Genomic DNA, 13,551 nt, shown 5'->3' with positions numbered 1-13,551 from the left:
GACGGATCGTGGATCAGTCCATATATAGGTCGAGACCCTCCGGACCCCCTAGAACCCATCATTTGAAGTCGATCGACGGACTGACAGGACGGATCGTGGATTAGTCCACAGATCATCGATCAGTCCGTAGGTCGAGATTAAGGCTGGGCACCGGACTGGGTTGTACTGGTACCAGTTCGGCACCGTTCTGGTACCATTCCGGTCCGGTAGTCTTCGGGACGAAATGGGACACCGTGAACCGGTACTCAGAACGAAACGGTATCACCATTTGATACCTGTGTATCGGTACTGGTTTGTCCCGATTTTTTCCGATTTCGGTTAATATTTTTTCATTAATTAATTTATATTTCATATTTTATAATTTATATATAGGCATTTTTTCAAAAAAAAATTGGATTTGATTGATATTTTTTTAATTTGTGTCATTGTTTTATCCTTACTTTTATTTAATTTTTTAAAATTACAAACTTAAGTTATTTAAATTACAAGTTATAAGTATAACTTATAACATATTAATAAGTAATAACTTATAAACTTCAAAATTTCAAATCTTGAAAACTTAAGCTCAAAAACTTTAAAACAAAAAAAACTTTATTAAACTTAAACTTGCAAATTTAATAAGTAAAAATTAAAAAAAAATCTTTAAAATAAACTTAAGTAAAATTACATTATAAATTCAAAACTTAAATTTCAAAACAATTAATTTAAACTTAGAAAAATATATAAACATTCATATTTTCGTAATTCAAAAAATCAAAATAACTAAAAAAAATTATTATTTTTTGAAATAGCTATATGTGTCGTCCCGTTTATCCCATCTCGTTCCATTTCGGTCCGTTCCGGTTTCATCTCGGTATATAGTGGGACGGGACGGAACCTAGTATCTATCTCGGTAATTCCGATCCGGTTCATCCAGGTATCGGTCAACAAACCGATCAAACCGTCTCGTTCCGATCCGGTGGTTTCGGTCCAATCTGGTGCCCAGCCTTAGTCGAGACCCTCAGGACCCCCAAAACCCATCCTTTGAGGACGATCGACGGACTAAAAGGACGGATCATGGATCAGTCCACAGACCGTCAATCAGTCCATAGGTGGCTTCAGTATATTTTAAGTCAGGGGTCGTTTGGTCTTTTCCTCATGCGTTGGACCCCTAAACTACGGCATTTAACCCCTAAACAACGTAGTTTTTGTCAGTTTTAGCCTAGTAACTTAATTAGAGCTTACCCTAGCCAACTCAATCTCCAAAAATTCATCAAGTTGAACGAAAAGAAGGAGAAAGAGTCGACCAAGCCCTAGTTCAAGAATGCAACGAGTTTTATTCAGTTCCAGCCCTGAAATCGAAATATTTCTCCGTGAATTTCATCACCAAGTATGTGGGATTTCACTAATAGGTTTCTTCCATCCATTAGGTCCCTAGATTTCAGTTAGAATCTTGATTCCCTTAATATTATCTAGACTTAGGGCTTCTTGAATGTTAGAAATTGTTGGTTTTAGCTGTTAGAATGATCCAAATTAGATTATCGTGTTATTGCTTAGTTTCTTGTATGATATTCAGAACCCTAGCTATGTAGTTCTTTTAGTCCATGAATTACACATGATAGGTCAGTGATTTCAAGATATACATGCTTCAGTTTACGAATGCCACATTAACAATCATAATTGTTGCATTCTCAGAGTTTGTATGTCAGTATTTTGAGTTATGTATTATAGAAATTCAATCATAAATTGTTAAATACATTCTAATTAGGAGTAGCTTAATACCGAGTAGACTAGGGTTCAGCGTACCCGAATAGTCCCAGAACTACGTGCCCCCGTAGGTTTATAAGTCCCCTCTGTGGGTATACACACTACAAGAAAATATAGAATTAGCAACAACTTTTTCTCAACAATCATAATTTTGTTGCTAAATATAAGAAAATGGCAACAACGTAATTTAATTGTTGCCATATACTAAAACTTTTAACGTGAAGTTCTTGGAGAAATGAAAACTTCTTGAAAGAAGCTTCGACCAATGTATCTTCCATATCTCCAATCCATACCTCTTGAAAAGGGTATGAATTGGAAACCTAATGAGTTTTTTTTATTGCCAAATATTATAATCTTGTTGCCATATTATATAAGTAAAATAATAAATTTAAAATATAATTAAATTTGCAACAAAACATTTGTACTGTTACTAAAAGTTTTTTCATTGTTGGAGAAATATTTTACTTTCTCAACAACGTGTCTTTAATTGTCGCCTTAAATTAATTAATCTTTCTCAACTGTTAGTGAAAATAAAGTGGTAATATTTTCCTCTTTGTACTTTTCCCCAAAATTTCGCTCCCTCTTTTAATTTCACATTTAACTCTCACCTTCTTCAATTCGTTCAGACCTTAAAATCACTACTTTTTACTTCTCTTTCAATGCTTTGATTAAGACTTGATATGGTAAGATTCTTTTCCTCTAATTTTAGTTTGTAATTTTTTTTTATTTCTTTGAATGTTCTAAATCAGGGCGTAGAAATTGAGTTGTGGCGGAGTGAATGTAGAGTCAATTCGATTGAGTCGATGTTAACACACAAATTTGACGTCGGCACTCATTCATGTTAATTGTTCAGTATTTGCTATATCACCTCCAAAATGTAAAATTCCACCCATTTCATGCTTGTGATTGTAAGAGATGGATTCTTCAAATAGATTGCAAATCATTTTTTCATTGTGTTCTTGAATTATAACTTTACAAACTTGGAAAAAATTACATTTGTTGTGGTTGTTGTAGAGAAGAAAGAATTCAATTTCTTTGTCTTAGAGATCTAGAGGTGTGTTAAAGATAGGTATTACAAGGAGGAAACTAAAATATTTTTCTTTTTTAAAGTCAGCTTGCTCTATTAATATTGGGTGATAGGCATTGTTACTTATTTGCTTTCTATTAAAATTTTGGTGCCTCCTCCCCTTCTCCCCTCTGAATATTTAGATATATAAACTACAAAACACATTCTGCTAAAATTGTTGCCAACATTTATCCAATTAATTAGTTAAGGTGAATTTTTATTGTGATTTTTTCTTTTCATAGTTGTACAAGAGAAAGCAAAATGAGTCAATGAATGAGAATCATGTGGAAAGGATTGGAGAAAAGTAATGTGTTTGGAAGCTCTTTCTTTGACTATGTTAGCAGTATTGTACTTCAAGCAATGTGTGTTTAATTTCCTTAAAAATGGTGTATCTCACAATTGGATGCTTACCAATATATCATGCATCATTGCAAACTTTCTACTTGATGATAGGTATAGAAAGACAAGTATTCTGAAACACTCTCCATGAAATGGCTACATTGGATTCACGAAAATAATCATATGAGAAATTGTCAGTGAGTTGACCTCAACTAATAACACTTTATCATGTAAAAATATCTCTTCATTATGAACTAACAATTATTATGTTTCTACTACTTATAAGTGTGGTTAGATTTATTTTCACTTCCGCAAGTCAATTACTCTGTCGTTGGAGAAAAACATTAACTTAATTGTTATTTGTGAATTCCCACAAGAAATCAAATATTCAATTACAAAAATTATCAGCTTGAGTATCAATTTAAAAAGGTTTTTTTTTCAAGAATATGATTATAGGTTACGACAACGACTACTTTAGAGGGTTCTACAGAAACGACAGAGTGTAGCAATGTATGTTCTTAGTCTTGTGTTAGAGTTTCCTCAACGTAAGAAAGATGCATGGAGATATTAGGATTTGGATTATTGAATAAAGAAGTAATTTATTTTTCTATGACTTTTTCTTCTTTTTTTAAATAAAAATTAGAGCATCTCTCATCATTTAGTAACGTATAACATCAATAACACCACATAAACTGTATTGTGCAATAAGAAAAGTTTACTACATTTTCTTTCTAATTTCTTTGAAGTTTCAACTTTGAAGGAACCAAAAAAGATTATGGAGTCCATTTTATAAGGTCAATCTTTCTTCGGTGCATGTTCTGAAATCGTTTCATTATGATCATACTCATCTCCATCTATCATTGTGCACAATGACTTAAACAATTAAATTCACTAGAGCAGAACTTGCTTCTAGAAGTACCAGTCACGCATTTGTCCTAGCAGGAACTTGTAAGCTTTGCAATTACTTTATTGACCATGACCCTTTCCTTCTCTTGATTGAAGAGTTGCTCCAATACGGGAGACCTAAATGTTGAAGGATCCATGCAACTTTTGGGGAACGAATATTAGTTTTTGATTTTCGTGAAAATGGTTAAGAATTTTTTATTTAGATTTTCCTTGTAGCTGGAGAAGCAGCAGTAAAATTTGAAAAGATGTCTCTTTTTGAATCTGTTGTTAAGGTTTTAGAACTTCTAAAGGTCATATTCAAATCCAAAAGGAATTGTTGTTAAAAACAACAAAATGATTAATCTAGCTATTATTTATGCAAATTTAGAATTGAATGTTGAATGTATGAGGTATATGCTGCTAGTAATATGAAATAGAGATTTTTCTTGTATACTAACATCAGTTGGGTTCTCAAGGTTTGAAGAAAAATATTCTAAAGGAGTTCATTGAAGCAAATAATTAGGTGGAGCTATAGATTTGACTATGGACTTTGATCTTTGTCCAAATTAGTCAACTATAGAACACAAATTCATGTGAATTTCACTTGTAGGTTGTAACACCCCGACTTTTTGAAATGTATAAATTGACTCGTATCTTCGTGGAAAGCCCAGGAGGGTGGGTAATAAATTAAGAATGATGTGTTATGTGATATTTTAAGTGTTCAAGTGTTGTATCTCAAGTTTTGAAGTTAGGTAAGTGGCAAAATAAAAGTTGGCGAAAGTTACTGTAAATTCCTTTTTAAAGATTTGTCTGAAATTTGGGTCAAATGTATCGGACGTTTTCTCCTAATCTATTAAGAGTTATGGTCCCCTCTACCTATGAAATCGAAGGTTTACAAGTCTAGTTTCCAACGCATCAACCCGTTTGTTCATACGACTTCAAAATGGAGAGATATTTGCATTTTTGCAAGACTGCGCAAAGCAGGAAGGTGAGGTGGGTCCCCTAGGTCGGTGGAACTTTATATATATCATCTTCTTCGACTTTTCTTCACATTTCCTTCATTTTCCTTAGTTAAGAACCAGAAAACTCACAAAACCTACAAAACCACTTCTAGGACAAGACAAGTTACTGTTTTATCAATTTCCTAGCATATCGTACTTTGGTGAGTGGACAACAGGGGTTTGGGCATATTTTAAAGTTTTGATGTAAGACCCTTCTTTCATCGACTCTAGCTTTGATAAGTCGCAAATAGCAATTTGTGACGGAAATACATATCTTTTATCGGATTTTTGTTGTATCTTCTATTCTTTTGTGTTGATTATGATCCTGCCTTGTTGTAGTATCAACGGGGGTTGTGATTAAAGTTATTAGGACATGTGAATTCAGCGAAAAAGGTATGTTAAGGCTATTCCCTACTTACAGCATGTTTCCTTAAAGCTTAGAAGCAATGTATTTGGGTTGTTATCCTTGATATACTTGTAGCCGTGATTGTTGATTGTTGGCTGCTCAAGTTGATATAATCCTCTCTTGTCGGGATTCTTATTCAGTTAGTAACGTCCCTATGTTGGACACGACTTAGAGGCTACTTGTATAGGTTGCTTATAACTAAATTGATCGCTTTTAGCGATTGGATTGTTATTATTGCCCTTGGGCTATTGTGGTTAGCTGCAGAAATCTGATCTATGCCTAGAAGAGCTATGTTCTACCTATAGGGCTATATGGAAGCCTAAAAGGGCTATGAGTTGCCTACGAGGCTATATTGATGCCTAGAAGGGCTATGAGTTGCCTACAGGGCTATATTGACGCCTAAGAAGGCTATGTGCTTCCAACAAGGCCATATTGTTGCCTAAGAGGGCTATGAGTTGTCTATAAGCTATATTGATGCCTAAGAGAGCTATGTGTTGCCTACGGGGCTATATTACTGCCTAAGAGGGCTATGTGACTGCATACGGGGCTAGGGGACTACCGATAGGGGTATATAGGCTGATTGGCACCTTTTGAGCTTATGGGGGCCTGAGTAGGTGGTCTTATGTGCTGTTTGTACCTGCCGAGCTTATGGGGGCTTGGTTAGGTTGTTGTTTTATTATTTTTGATAAGTTTAAATTTAGGAGCAGGTTAGTACACTTATCTTATCCTTGATTTATTTATCAGATTATTCCAGTATATCAGGATACCTCATCATAGTCTATTGTCCTTCATACTTTGTACATTATTTTGTACTGATGCCCCATTGCCTTGGAGGAGCTGCATTCATGCATGTAGGTCCTGACAGACGACTGAGTAGATCTTCTCAGCAGCAGGATTGACTTTTATCCAGTTGGCTAGCCTCTTTCCTCCGAAGCTGCCAGAGTTGGGAGATTTGTTACCTTTTGTTGTATATATCTTTATGGGTAGGATGGGGCCCTAACCCGCTAATCTTTACTACTCTTAGAGGCTTGCAGACTAGTGTGTAGGGTGTATAGCTACGTTATGGCCATACTGGTCTATGTTGTTGGGTTGTTGAAGCTTGTGAGTTGTTTGATGTATTGTATTGATATATACCTACTTTTAGTTTTGGTATAGATATCATGGTGGCCTCGATGGCCCAATCAGGACTTATGTGCTAGTTGGATATTTATTTATATGATCTCCTGGGAGTAGTTGTTTCTTTTATAGATCAGTTGACAGGGGCCTTGCCGGCCGAGGGCTTAGTTTTAAGCCGAGATATACTTGTTTGTTTTCTTGATTGCGTGTGGCTGCCATGCGCTAGTAGCAAATGGTTCAGCAGGGTCGGCTCGGGCCTGAGTTTTGGCATTAGGAGCTAGTTGCGCCCCTCGACTTTGGGGCATGACACAGGTCTTACAAAAGATTTCAAGAAGAGCTGAGAGCTCGTACTGTGTTGTGTACTACAAAAGAAACAAAAAGAAGGATTATGAGTGAAAAGTTATCACTTGAGAAAACAATCATAGAGCTAGAGAGCAAATCAAGTGAGGTATGTTGCCTAAATATCTTTATGGTTAGCATGAATTCTATATTTAATATGAAGTAGAGTAATATTGTAGTATTGAGCAAGATAGAGCCTATTTAGTAATGTAGTTTCCTCTAATTTCAATAGTAGGGTGACACTTTGAAAAACACCAACAAAATCAAATATTCAGTTGTCATTGGAGTTCCGAATAACTCTACCTATTACATTTTGTTTCTGTTTTCTTGATTTCATTGGTATTAGCTTATAATAAATATATATATTCATGTATGAGGTACCTATTTAATGTTTATGATAAGTTTTGACTTCATTCAAAGGTTATTAATATTCTAGTAGTAAAATTCTAGCAACACAAACTAGAAGTATGTGAACACTAGAATTTTTTTTCCTAAAGATATTATCATTACGATTTTTCTTTAGTGCAAATGAAATAAGGAGATTTACCGAAAGATCAAAGTGAGTTGGGGCATACTTAGTAGTGTATTATTATGTGATTTCTTCTGCTTTTTAAATTTATATTTATGTATTTTACAACTTACCATCAAATTATGTTTATCTTTTATTTGCAAGATGAACATACATAATTTAACACTATTGCAATACGAGTACTAATAGAAGAAGAAGATTTTAAAAAAAAAATTACTAGTAGGATTAGAATACAATGACCTCGCTATGTAGTAAAAAAGACATGATATGTAGCAAGTATCTAGTGCAATCTTGTGTGTATTGACCTTTGCATTTATATATAGTTCTTAATTTGAATATTTGTACAAATTTTTAAAAGAAGTGTATATTTTGTATCAGCTAGCAACTATCATAAATTGTTGCTAAAGGTATATGAAAAAATATTTGATTTATTGCAATAAAAATTGTGGTTGCAAAAAGCTATTCTAACAAATTAGTAACTAAATTTTGCGAAGCTCTTGCAACAATAAATATTGTTGGTGAAAAAATTAATTTATGACAACATTAGATTTTGTTGCAAAAAAAATTATAAGCCATAACTATCTAAATGTAAGGCAACAATTGTTTTGGTTGCGTTAAGTTAGTTTTTGGTAAACCCTGAGGGGTAGCTCAGCTGGTAAAGGCCTGGGACAAAGTCCTTCAGGTCGCCGGTTCGAGCCCCAGCAGGGCCACTGGAGGCATTACAAACCGACCGTGTCTCCAGGGCCCCGTGGAACTAACCGTGGTGGACCCGCCTTGAAACAGCGGGACCCGGTGGGTATAGCTAGTCGGGTTCGCAAAGCGACGCCCGGAAACCACGGTAAAAAAAAAAAAAAAAAAAAAAAAAAGTTAGTTTTTGGCATCAATATATTTTGTTGTTGCAAAAACTTTTCGCATCAGCGTTTATTGCAACAACTTTTTTATTGTTGCCAAAAGTACTTTCTTGTAGTGACATTTTATGGCAGCAAAAAAAATTGTTGGAAAATGACTACTTTATTGTAGTGACATTTTAGTGATCACGTCAGTCATGCCTCTATACCTTTGACAAGGTATATTGGGTCCTCTCGATGGGGATATACATCGGACTCCACATTTAGCTCATGTGTTTTATGTTGGCTATTAGTAGCTCCCTTACAGTCAGATTCTATTGCATTGACCATGCTATCACTTATAGTCAGATTTCAGTCTCAGCATGTTATAAACTTGGTCATTGCATTTAGTTAGTTCATGTTCAGTATTCTCAGTTTAGTATCATGCTTATCTCTTATCATTGCTCAGATATATGCTTGTTCAGTTATGTTTTTATTCAGCTTTATTCTATCATGCATGCTTAGTACCTTTTAAGTACTGACGCATACTCTGCTCTACATCTTTTTGTGATGTAGGTTCAGGTCCTCAGCTTCCAGATCACGCATAGATCGGTTCCCGATCTTCAGCTCAACAACATTAGTGGTGAGTCTTCATTCTCCGAGGATGGCATACATATTTCCTTTGCTTTTAGTCTTAGTAAGTTTTGCTAGATTTAGCTGGGGCATGTCCCAACACTTCTAGTCAGTTAGAGTCTATTTTCAACTTTAGTATTTGAGTTTGACTTTTCAGTTGTTGTTAAACTCTCAGTTTTCATATATTCAGACAGTATATGGATATTCCCCATCATTCCAGTTATCTTATGATTTAGCTTCCGCACAGTATTTTTCTTACTTCAATTTATTTAGTATGCTTATGATATACCGGTAGGGTTAGCTTGAGGTCACTCGTGATCCTAGGTCCCGTGTCTGCTCCAGGGGGTAGCCTCGGGGTGACAAACTTGGTAACAGAGCACTAGGTTCAAGTGTCCTAAGATGTCTGAAAAGCCACTCTAAGTAGAATTTTTTTCATGGGTGTAAAGTGCACCACATCTAATGAAAGAGAGGCTGCGAAGTGTTTTAGGAAAAAATCACTCTTTTTGTTATTCTTATCATACGTTGGTATGATCTGCTTTCTAATCCATCGTTATGCGCTTAAGATCAAGCCTCCTCGTAGAGTTTACGCATGGAATGCTAATGCACGCAATGCTAACGCACTTCCTTTAGTCCCAGCCCATGAGGTTTCGAACACAGAGTTTCGGAATATGATTCAGCTTTTGGCTCAAAGTATGACCAACTAGAACAATCAGCAGGTTCCAGTTGCTACAAATGTTAATGGTGGATCAGTGGCAGCCAGGGTCCGTGACTTCGTTAGGATGAATCCGCCTGAGTTCTTAGGATCGCAGATTTGTGAGGATCCCCAAAACTTCATAGATGAGGTCAAGAAGATCTTTGGAGTGATGCATGTAACTGGGAATGATAGGGTTGAGTTGACATCTTACCAGCTTAAGGATGTAGCTCACATCTGGTTCACTTAGTAGAAAGACAACAAAGACTACTTTGTCTTTTGTAACTCCTTATATAGCAGTAAACTTCGGTGTTAGTCCAGAAACTCTCTCAGAACACTTCTTAATCTCTACTCCAGTCGGTGACCCAGTTATAGCTAGACGGGTATACCGAAATTGCCATGTCACAGTCTCTCAGAAAGTCACCTCAGCAGATCTTGTAGAGTTAGAAATGGTAGACTTTGATATCATTTTAGGCATGGATTAGTTACATTCATGTTATCCCTCAGTCGATTGCAGAACTAGAATCGTTCGTTTTCAGTTTCCAGACGAACCAATCTTAGAATAGAAGGGTAGTAGCTTAATACCTATGAGTCGATTTATTTCTTACCTTAAGGCTAAAAAGATTATCTCTAATGTTATCTCTATCATCTAGTTCGGGTTAAGGATTCAAGCTCCAAAACCTCAACTCTTGAGTTAGTTCCAGTAGTTAGTGAGTTCCTAGAAGTGTTTCCAGAAGATCTTTCTAGAGTTCCTCCCGAAAGGGAAATCGACTTTGGAATTGATCTCCTTCCAGATACCCAGCCTATTTCTATTCCTCTTTACATAATGGCTCCAATTGAGCTTAAGGAATTGAAAGAGCAGTTGAAAGACCCTCTAGATAAGGGATTCATTAGACCTACTATTTCCCCATAGGGTGCACCAGTGTTGTTCGTGAAAAAAAAGATGGTTCTCTCAGAATGTGTATTGACTATAGGCAGTTGAACAAAGTCACAATCTAGAATAAGTGTACCCATCATCAAGATTGATGACTTGTTTGACCAAATTCAAGGTGCTAGTCATTTCTCAAATATAGACCTCAAATTCGGTTATCATCAACTTAGAGTCAGAGATAGTGACATCCCGATAAAAACCTTCAGAACTCGATATGATCATTATGAATTTGTAGTTATGTCATTTGGACTAACCAATGCTCATGCAGCTTTCATGGATTTGATGAACAGAGTGTTTAAGCAGTATTTGGACTTGTTCGTTATCATATTTATTAATGATATCCTCATTTACTCTAGGAATGAGGAAGAACATGTGATTCATATGAGGGTTGTCCAACAAACTCTCAAGGATCACCAGTTATTCCCTAAGTTTAACAAATGTGAGTTTTGGTTGCAGTCAGCTGCCTTCCTTGGGCATATAGTGTCTAGCGAAGGGATCCGAGTGGATTCTAAAAAAATAGAAGCAGTGAAACAATGGACCAGACCTACCTCTTCTACAGATATCAAAAGTTTCTTGGGTCTAGCGGGTTGTTACAAAAGGTTGGTAGAAGGATTTTCATCCATTTACTAAGTTGACTTAGAAAAAGGATGAGTTTCAGTGGTCAGATGATTATGAGAAAAGCTTTACAGAACTGAAAACTAGGTTGACTACATCTCCTGTTTTGACTCTACGAGAGGGTTTGAATGGTTATGTTATCTATTGTGATGCATCCAAAGTCAACCTAGATTGTGTGTTGATGCAGCGATATAAGGTTGTAGCTTATGCTTCTATACAGCTTAAGGTGCATGAGAAGAACCATCCAACTCATGACCTCGAGTTTGCAGCAGTGGTGTTTGCACTTAAGATTTGGAGACATTACTTGTATGGTGTTCATGTAGATGTGTTCACCATAACAGCCTTCAGTATATGTTCACCCAGAAAGAGTTGAATCTTCTCCAGAGAAGATGGCTTGAGTTCCTCAAGGATTATGATATGAGTGTGCATTACCATCCTAGTAAGGCCAATGTAGTAGCAGATGCTCTTAGTAGACTATCTATAGGTAATGTAGCACATGTTGAGGAAGAAATAAAAGAACTAGCAAATGATGTTCAAGTTTGCTCGTTTGGGAGTTCGCCTTATGAGCATATTAGATAGTGGTGTAACAGTTCAAAATGGGTCAGAATCTTCATTGGTAGCGGAGGTTAAGAAAAAGCAAGACAGTGATCTGATATTGCTTCAACTAAAAGGTGTAGTCCATCAACAGAGAGTTGAGGTTTTCTCCCAAGGGGGAGATAGTGTGCTTTGCTATCAGGGTCGATTATGTGTTCCTAAGGTGGGTGAGTTAAGACAACAGATTCTTGCAGAAGCCCATAATTCCAGATATTCTATTCATCCAGGCACCATTAAAATGTAACGTGATCTGCAGGAAGTATTTTGGTGGAATGATATAAAAAGGGATATAGCAGATTTTGTGGCTAAATGCCCTAATTGCGTGCAAGTAAAGGTAGAACATCAAAAACCAGGAGGTATGATTCAAGAGATCAACATTCCTACTTGGAAGTGAGAAGTGATCAATATGGACTTCATTACAGGTTTACCTCGTACTCGCAGACAACATGACTCAATTTGGGTGATAGTTGACAAAGTTACTAAGTCTGCGCGCTTTTTGGCTGTTAAGACTACAAATTCGGCGGAGGACTTCGCCAAGCTTTACATTAATGAGATAGTCAGGTTACATGGAGTTCCTTTGTCTATCATCTCAAATAGAGGTCCTCAATTTACCTCGCATTTCTGGAAGTCTTTTCAGAAAGGTCTTGGTACTCAGGTTAACCTTAGTACAAAATTTCATCCACTGACGGATGGTTAGGTAGAGTGTACCATTCAGACCTTAGAGGACATGTTGAGAGCTTGCGTGATAGATTTCAAGGGTAGTTGGGATGATCACCTTCCTCTTATAGAGTTCGCATACAATAATAGTTACCATTCCAGCTAGTATTTAGATGGCCCCTTATGAGGCATTGTATGGGCGTAGATGTAGATCTCTAGTTGGTTGGTTTGAAGTAGGTAAAGCAACCTTGATAGGGCCTGATTCAGTTCATGATGCTATGGAGAAAGTGCAACTCATTAGAGATAGACTTAAGACAGCCCATAGTCGCCAAAAGTCCTATGCAGATGTAAGGAGAAGGGAATTAGAGTTCCAAGTTGATGATTGGGTTTTCCTAAAAGTGTCACCTATGAAGAGGGTGATGAGATTTGGCAAGAAAAGAAAGCTCAGTCCTAGATATGTAGGCCCTTACAAGATCTTGAAAAGAGTTGGTAAAGTGCCTTATGGCTTAGAGTTGCCAACAGAACTAGCAGCAGTGCATCTGGTTTTTCACACTTCGTTGTTGAAGAAGTATATGGGTGATCCAACATCTATTGTACCTTTAGAAAGTGTGGTAGTGAAGGATTGTCTCACTTATGAAGAGGTACCAGTTGAGATTCTTGATCGTCAGGTTCGAAGGTTGAGAAACAAAGAAGTCGTTGTAGTTAAAGTTTTGTGGAGGAGTCAGTCTGTAGAGGGAGCTACTTGGGAAACAGAAGCAACCATAAAGGCCAAGTATCCTCATCTATTTCCTTCCGATTCCACTCTAGCTTGAGGTAATAGTTCATCTCTTGTTTTTCAGTTATTCATACACAAATTTAGTCTTAGTATCAAGTTCCTTCAGTTTGTACTTGCATTTTCAGCGTATTTGCATTGTCCTTGGAACTTAGTTTAGTTAGAAATCAGTTTCTATTAATACTGGTAAGGTTTGTAGCTCTTTCCCTCCCTATCCAACTAGTTTAGACTTCATTTGAGGACGAATGTTCTCAAGGGGAGATAATGTAACACCTCATATCTGAAAATAGACCAAACCAACAGATTTCCAGAAGCTGCAGGTGCAATCGACGGTTGCCACCCACGGACCGTAGGGTGACCCACAATCCGTCAGGGTGGTCCATGGATGGCTACCTACAGACCTC

At 36.6% G+C, this 13,551-nt stretch overlaps 1 pseudogene; it reads right to left on the bottom strand.

Moving 5' to 3' along the window:
- Positions 1-3,924: 3,924 nt before the first annotated feature.
- LOC125823278 (mitochondrial import inner membrane translocase subunit TIM8-like) lies at positions 3,925-4,194 on the bottom strand (annotated as a pseudogene).
- Positions 4,195-13,551: the final 9,357 nt, after the last annotated feature.

This window comes from Solanum verrucosum, unplaced genomic scaffold, assembly GCF_900185275.1.
Source record: "Solanum verrucosum unplaced genomic scaffold, falcon-dt-bn FXZP01000214.1, whole genome shotgun sequence".
Taxonomy (NCBI): domain Eukaryota; kingdom Viridiplantae; phylum Streptophyta; class Magnoliopsida; order Solanales; family Solanaceae; genus Solanum; species Solanum verrucosum.
The sequence above is the reverse complement of the archived record's forward strand: the minus strand, read 5'-3'. Positions and strand labels throughout refer to the sequence as shown.